The sequence below is a fragment of the Ricinus communis genome, chromosome 9 (genome assembly GCF_019578655.1).
Source record: "Ricinus communis isolate WT05 ecotype wild-type chromosome 9, ASM1957865v1, whole genome shotgun sequence".
In the NCBI taxonomy this organism is placed as follows: Eukaryota; Viridiplantae; Streptophyta; class Magnoliopsida; order Malpighiales; family Euphorbiaceae; genus Ricinus; species Ricinus communis.
Genome location: NC_063264.1, coordinates 22,927,182 through 22,935,034, shown reverse-complemented (window position 1 = coordinate 22,935,034; position 7,853 = coordinate 22,927,182). Strand labels below are relative to the sequence as shown.

The 7,853-nt window shown below is 30.8% G+C and overlaps 1 non-coding gene across 1 annotated transcript; it reads left to right on the top strand.

Annotated features, from left to right (window-relative positions):
- The first annotated feature begins 6,867 nt into the window (after positions 1-6,867).
- Positions 6,868-6,974, top strand: LOC112536569. Its single transcript, XR_003080562.2, has one exon. It is a non-coding gene; the product is annotated as a small nucleolar RNA R71 (small nucleolar RNA).
- The last annotated feature ends 879 nt before the right edge of the window (positions 6,975-7,853 follow it).

Sequence of the window (7,853 nt, the reverse complement as noted above, 5' to 3'; positions counted from 1 at the left end):
TAAGTCTCATTTAATTATTTTACAATTAGATCCATAACTTCTATTTAAAGATTAAATTTTGACTAAAACTAATAAAATTGATGGCAATAGTATTAACAATAATTTGGTAAAGTCGATGGTAATAGTAAATATGAGTAATAATTATTAATTTTGATTTTTTGATAAAATATAAAAAAAATGTAAAAAAATTTTAATTTTTGGGAAAGCTCAAATACTTAACTAAATATTTTCTACAAATTCTTTTTTAGTTTTCAGTAAATTATTTTCTTTCAATCATTTTTCTTGTATTTATGTTTATTCCAAACATTAACTTAATACAAATTTTCAGCAAACTAATTTCATCTTCTCCCGTTTATTTTTTTGCAATTATTTACTATTATTTTCACTTTAAATCTTATGGTGTCGCTGATGATCTAACCAAACTGTAAAGGTATTTTAGGAATTTACAAAAATCTGATTTAGAAGTCAAACCAAAGCGTAATTATTTTAGATTTTGCTTAAGAAATTTTAGAAATTTATAAAAATCTGTTTTAGAAGTCATACTAAAGCATAATTATTTAGATATTTCATGTACTTATGCACGTGGTATGCTTTTTCTCCAAACATCTGATTTAGAAGTCAAATTAAAGCATAATTATTTTAGATATTTCATGTACCTACGCACGCGGCACGCTGATCATTATTTTTCTCCAAACACAAGTATACCATGATATAAAAGATAAAAGTAAATATTAAATATCAAAAAAATACATGTAAAGAAATTTACCCTTAATAATCATCAATTGTGTCAATAAAGCAGTAGATTGCAATTTTGTGGGAAAATGCTCTACTCGATAGCATTAAGCTATATATATGATATCTCAAACTTAGTACTTGCAAGTGTACGAACTGAATGATAGTACGAGCAAGTTCACCACAAGGTCGATCTTACAAGGAACTGTAAAGCATATACTATAAAGACCAACTATCACACAAAAATATCTAGAAATAAATCTAAACACTCTAAGTCAATGTTTTGAGAATAACTTTAAGGCTTATAAAAAGAATTACATAAACTAGAAAATAAATATACAAATGAAATGTTTAACATAAACTATATGATAAAATAACATCTAATCTAGTTTATACTTAGTAATCCCTTTATTTCCCTTTAAGTCCAAATCTAATCAATGAGATTGTGATGTACCTTTTCCCTCAGTCACTCAAGCTAATGATGCAATCTAGGTTTCTTATACCAACATAGATTAAAGTAAAGATGGTGTTTTTAATACTTTTAACCTAAAAATTTTCATAACATATATTATTATTAAATTGATATGATAGTCAATCAACAATAATAAATGAAACTAATATATATATGAGTGTAAAGAAATCATTATTATAAGGTTCATACATAAGTAAAAAGCTAAACTAAACACTTATAGAACTTAGCCTGACATATTTAATCCAACGGTCTTTATAATTAAATAAAAAGACATAAGAAATATAAAATAGAAAATTAAAGCTTCCTCAAAATTCAGAAATTCTTCAAAGGATGAAGATGACTGGTCCTCACTCTCCACATCCTAAAAAGCTTCTTTGGTCCTCCCCTTTTGTTTAAGTGATCTTTATTTCTTGTAGAGATTCCTTTTTCAAAGTCCTTCTATAAGCATAACAACGCTATAATTATCTTCTTAACTACCCTAAACAAAATAAACAACTTAAAAGATAATTATCCTTAATTACATCATAACTAATTAATTTTTCCTTCGTAAGTCTTGATAAATTGGCTAGGCTTACAATTTCGGTAGTCCACGTGTCTTTATTCCGAGCCTTTTACAGTCATAGTCCAAGTAAAGTCCATTTATGCATTTTTGGTTAATATTCTCCCTCTTTGGCTATTGTCATATGAAATTAAACAATAAAGATAAAGTGAGGTAATAATATTTCCACGTATTATGTATATAAAACATACCAATAAATCACTAAAATTCCTTAATTATATATATAATATGAACCTATCAAATACCCCGCACTTAAACTTTTACTTGTCTTTAAGTAAATAGCAACTTAAAAATTAATCTTTGCAAAAACAATGATGCAATTCATACTATTCAAGAGAATCTTACTAATGCAGAAATTATACAAATCCAAAAAAGCTTGAATCATAAAAAATTTCTTAAAAAGATGTAAACTCAATCATAGTCAGTCAAAATATTTAAGTATTCATTATTTACACATGTTTGACAATAAATAGCCTAACTCATTACCAATGTATACAATTATGATGCATAATTCAAATTATAATAACCTTATTCAAAAGGTAAAATCTTTATTCTAAAAAAGAGATCAATTATATTTTTCACTTGCTTTGTAAGCTCTTTTACTTTTTTTTTACACCCCTTTGATTCTTGTTTTACTTGGGGGTCCTTTGTTTCTTGAGATATTATGCATTTTTACACAAATATAAACATGGATAATGAATGCACCTAATTACTCAATAAAGCATCCATCAAAATACTTTGCATACTCATAATCTTAATTGCCTTTTTATGCGAAAATCAACATTGGTCATGAAGATCCTTGGTTACTCAGTAATTAAAACTAGCGGAATAGAATATAAGCTTATAGCTTTAAACTTATCCATACCATATTTCACAACTTAGGTAAACCACAATAATCACAAGAAAATAATAATCTAAATCATACACTTCTAATCATATGCCCGTTTCAAACTTTGCTAAACTACTCATCATGTCCATATGCAAAAAGATGAATACTTGGTAATTTAAATGCAATTAACTCATGAGTTCACATTCATAAATATTTAGAATATCAATTCAGGAACTCAAGGATTTATCACAATAATATTTTTTCATCGATTCTTTATCATAAAATAATAACAAAAAGCTGAGTAGAAAATATTTAAAATCTTACAAAAACTAATCAAAAGTTACTAAATACTTGGAAAATAAAAATAAAAGAATGATTTATTCTCTTCCCCACGCTTATTTTAGACATTGCCCTCAATGTCTTAAGCATAAAAGAAACACATAAATGAGAAAAAGATAGAATACTTCCTTAGGAAATTGGAGTGTCATTTGGCGCGCCATTGGTCATAAGTAATATCATATCCCATAGATAACTTAAAGAACTTAAAGAACCATCATTGATAAGCAACACATTAGCTAAAATAAAATACTTAAATTAGAACATAATAATAAAGTTATGATTAGAAAAAAAATGCATAAAAGAAATCCTAATTTGCTATAAATCATAGAAATCCTAAGGTAGCTAAAAATAAAAAGAAATATCCTACGGTAGCTAGATAGCTAAGTCCTAAAAACAAGCCAAAATAAAAAACTAATGCAAAACTAAAATCATGATGGTGGTGAGGAAGCATCAAAGTCGACCGATTCGAAGTAACAATCAAGCTTGTATGCTTATCAACGTTGACTAATCTCTACACTAGCCAAACGAGAATCAAATGCATCGAGCCATTGGTTAATATTGGTGTTCATAGTGTGTTGTTGATTTAATACTTGTTGCCTACCTTGACTATACCACTCATGCCCTCCACTTCCCTCATTATCTGAATCCTCCTCCTTATCATCTCTCAGTAGCTCATTACTAGCCACACTACTACTACATCCACTTGCTCCGTGCTTAAAAGTAATAGGACCACCACAAAAATTAATCAAATTAGCTCTAATCAAAGCATGTATATCTAAATTGCCTGTGGAGGGTAATGCCTCATATGTAGAAGACTCCGGATCAAAACTATAAACATACATAGCCAAACCCATAACAATTTGTTCTAATCCAATATAATTCTTAGGTCTAGCCAGTGTCTTTAGTAAACTTTGCATAATAAAATATGCCGAAGAAATAGATTTTTATGGGTATCTAAACACCACAGAATATTGAGCTCTTGCTTTGTCACTTTATTTGACTCTTTCCTACCAAATATGCCTCCACATATAAATTTTGATATAAGCAAATAGTAATAATCATTAAAGATATTATTTGGCATGTTATTAACATCATATGTGTTTTGATCTATAAGTTCTTTTTCAAAATTCTCCAATATTAAACTTATGATGTTGCTCACAAATACTTCCTTTTTTTAACCCAAAAGCTTAGAGAATAGTATCACAAGTAAAAGTATAATTATGCCCAATTGATCTCCTTATCGTTGGAAGAATCATATCATAAAGTTGTGAAAAACTCTAAAGTTAATTCATTATATGACGGTAGTGCTTTGAAGGAAAAATCCTTCCATCCTAATCTATAAAATGATCATCATTCTTTTAAAAATATCAACTTAGCTAGAGAGAGAGCATCTAAAAACTTACATGAAACTTGCTCTCTTGAAGCAAGGTTAAGGAATCGATCACTTCTTCATATAGGAGTAGATATCAAAAGGTGCTCCATAAGTTGCCATTAAGCTTGGTTCCTCTTCATGAGAACTTGAGACTATTTCCTTCCTTTTCTCTTTCCTTGTTTTCTTTGGAGCCATTATTGACCTTTGTAATATGTATAGTAGAGATTAGAAGGTAGAGATCTTGAAGTTTTGGAAGAAAATTTAAGGTTATTTGTAGAGAGAGAAAGAAAAATAAGGAGAGAAAAAATAGTAGGTGATGTAAATGGAGGAAGGTGATGTGAGAAGGAAAAAAGAATGTATTCATATTGGAGGGGTCAAGATTTATCAGTGACGTGTTTGAATTATAATAAATAACCTTTAAGTTGTTATGTGTAAAAATTAACAACTTTTAGTACTAATATAATTCATATTATTTACTTTTTTTATTTTTCCTGAAATAATTTAAAAAAATGTCAATTTTTGGATTTTTGCAATGCCTCCCGCGCTTGGCGGCTCCTCCGTGAGCCCGCGGCATGTGTGATGGTGCCACTGCTGTGTACCTCGCAGCCTTGTCTGCGCCTCGCTGGTGTCCTTGTTGTGTGTGATCTGCGACCTCACAGCTGGCATCATCGATTTGTCGTTGGCTCGCATCTGCCATCCTTTCTGAAGTTTATGTGCCTTGTGTTGCTTGGGTTGAGTGGCCCGCGCCTCCCAGCTACTCCACGAACTCGTGGGGGACGCTATCCTTCCTTGCTGCCACATCTACCACGCTCACGGGTGCTTCGCCTGGCCGCTGACCGGCCGCTATGAGCCTGTGAGCCCTATCGTGCCTCTATCAGAGGCCCGTAAAAATTTCGTCAGAATGTGGCTCGCTCGAAAATTAATTTTTGCAGAATAGTTTTAATTGCTTCCAAATATATCTTAGGGGTTATTAATTAGTCAAAAATATATAATTAAGTGATTATTAATATTTAAATATACTTAATGCATTAAAAATGAAGAACTTAAGGAAATATTGAACTAAGTTCTTAAATTTATTAATAAATAAACAAAAATAAAATTTTTACTTAAAATTTAAAAGCTAAGCTAATTAAGATGACTAAAATAAAAGTAAAACCAAATTCCGAACTAAAGGCAAGAAAACTTAAAGGATTTTTAGATCCTAAACTAATTATGTTTTCTCGAATGTCCTCTCCCTCTTTTTGTTGTAGGTGGTGTATTATTCTTCCTTGGGCCTCCTCGACCTCTTTTGGGGATGTTTGATTTGTGTACGTCATACTCGTACTTCTTTGGACGTCCTCTCCCTCTTTTTGAGTAGGCAGTGATGTCACACTCACTTTCATATACACCATCACCATCCTCCTTGAAATCTTCACTTTTTGAAGAGATTTCATCAATTAAGTACTTCTCTTGATATTTTCTTTCAGAATTTTTAATTTCTATTATTTTCTCAAGAGTGAGTGGCCTCTCCATTGGTCTTAGGTAGGCTCTATGACAATCATAATAGGCAGTGATCTCTTCAGGCCTAAGGTCATACTTCGTCCTAAGCCTTTTTCTTGGGCGCCAATTTTTTTAGAAAATTCGGATGGAAGGAATGGTGTATGGGTGGGCCTTCTGGCTTTTTTCTCATTCCTTGAAGTTAGTTTTGAATTATATGGGATTGATGGAATGGTGTAGGTGCCCTCCTTCTAATTTTTTAGGTTTCCTAGAGGTAAGTCTTGAGCTTAGTGGCTTGGACTTAGGTGTAGAGAGATTTGGTGGTTGTGAAGGTGGTGGAGATTTTACCTCATCCTTTGTATAGCTTCAACAATTTGTCCAATTTGAGTTTCCAATCACTTCATTGAAACTTCTATGAAATTAGTTTTCTTTTCATTCTTCTCCATTCTATCATGGGTGGCTGTCATAAAAGATTGGAGTATTTTCTTCAAACTTGATTTTCTTTGAGGGACTTGTCCTTGATTAGGGAAATGAAGGGTTTTGATTTCTTGAGTATTGAGGCTCTTAATTTTGATACTGGAGCTGTTTTTGGTTTCTCAGTATTTGTGGTGGATTTTGATCATTATTTCTCCAGGAAAAATTTGGATGGTTCCTCCATCATGGATTGTAAGTGTTGGAGTATGGATTATTTCTAGATTGCCTAGGCTGATAAGATCTCATTAAATTAACATTTTCATAATCATTTCCTGCATGAGTCTCATAAGATTAGCAACCATTACCACCATGACTATAAACATTACATATATCACCTACCTCATTACTTGGTTCATTCTTAGTTGAAGCAAGTATCTTAACTTGTTTAGTTAATTCAACTATTTATATAGCCATCTCATTATACAACTTCATTCACTCCTATCCTTTTTGTTCTTACACTCTTTTGTTACGAATTGGCTCATAACATCTCAAAGATATCATAAACCTCATTAACAGTTTTTTCTAACATAACACCCACATCTAAATTATCAACCATACATTGATATTGTTGTGTTAAACCATCATAGAATAATTGGTTGGTCACAGAAAATGGGTATTTATGATGTGGGCAGTGCAGTAAAAGTTATTTGAAGCGATTTCATGCTTCACAAAAGGATTCAGTATCCTTTTGATAAAATTTGGAAATTTCAGCCCTTAATTCTTTGGACTTTTGATGTGAGTAAAATGTACTCATAAATTTTTGATACACTTCATCACAAGTTCTCAAAGAATTAGAAGGCAATGTCATTAACTAAGTCTTTGCTTTCTCTTTTAATAAGGAAAATATCTCATCCTTAGTTGGTCTTATTTAGTCCAGATAATAGGAATGTATGAACTATAACATAAAATTCTCTAATAAATATTAATGCATCTTCACTAGGCATACCATAGAATGAAAGAAGCATATTAAAATAAATTTTTTTAAGTTCATAATTCCTATATGCATCACCTAGAACTATATAGGAAGTAGTGTTACCAATTATGGAACAAGAATAATCCTTCATAGCCATTTGCCTTTGAGTTGGAACTTCTCTTTGGTTATTAGCCATTATTTTAACATCTTCTTCAAATTCTTGTTTTAGTTTTTCTTCAAATTCTTCTTTTCTTGGAGATACAAACTCACTCTCTATTTCTTGGTCTCCTTCTGCCTTTTTAATAGTTGATCTCAAGTTGTAGGGATTTTAAGTTGATGAATCACATGATCTTGTTTGTCTGCTAGGCGTACAAAATCAAAGAAAAAAAATTCAGATTTAAAATAAAAAGACTTAAAAGTAAAATTTAAAGACAAAACAAAATACATAAACATGCAACACACAAAAATACAAGAAATAAAACTCGACAATTAGTCAATATAATATTGATACAATTTTCTGGCAATGGCGTCAAAAACTTAGTGTCTCAAACTTAGTACTTGCAAGTGTACGAATCGAATGATAGTACGGGCAAGTTCATCACGAGGTCGATCTCACAAGGACTAAATACCAACTATCATACAAAAACAACTAAAAATAAATTTAAACATTCTAAGCCCAATGTTTTG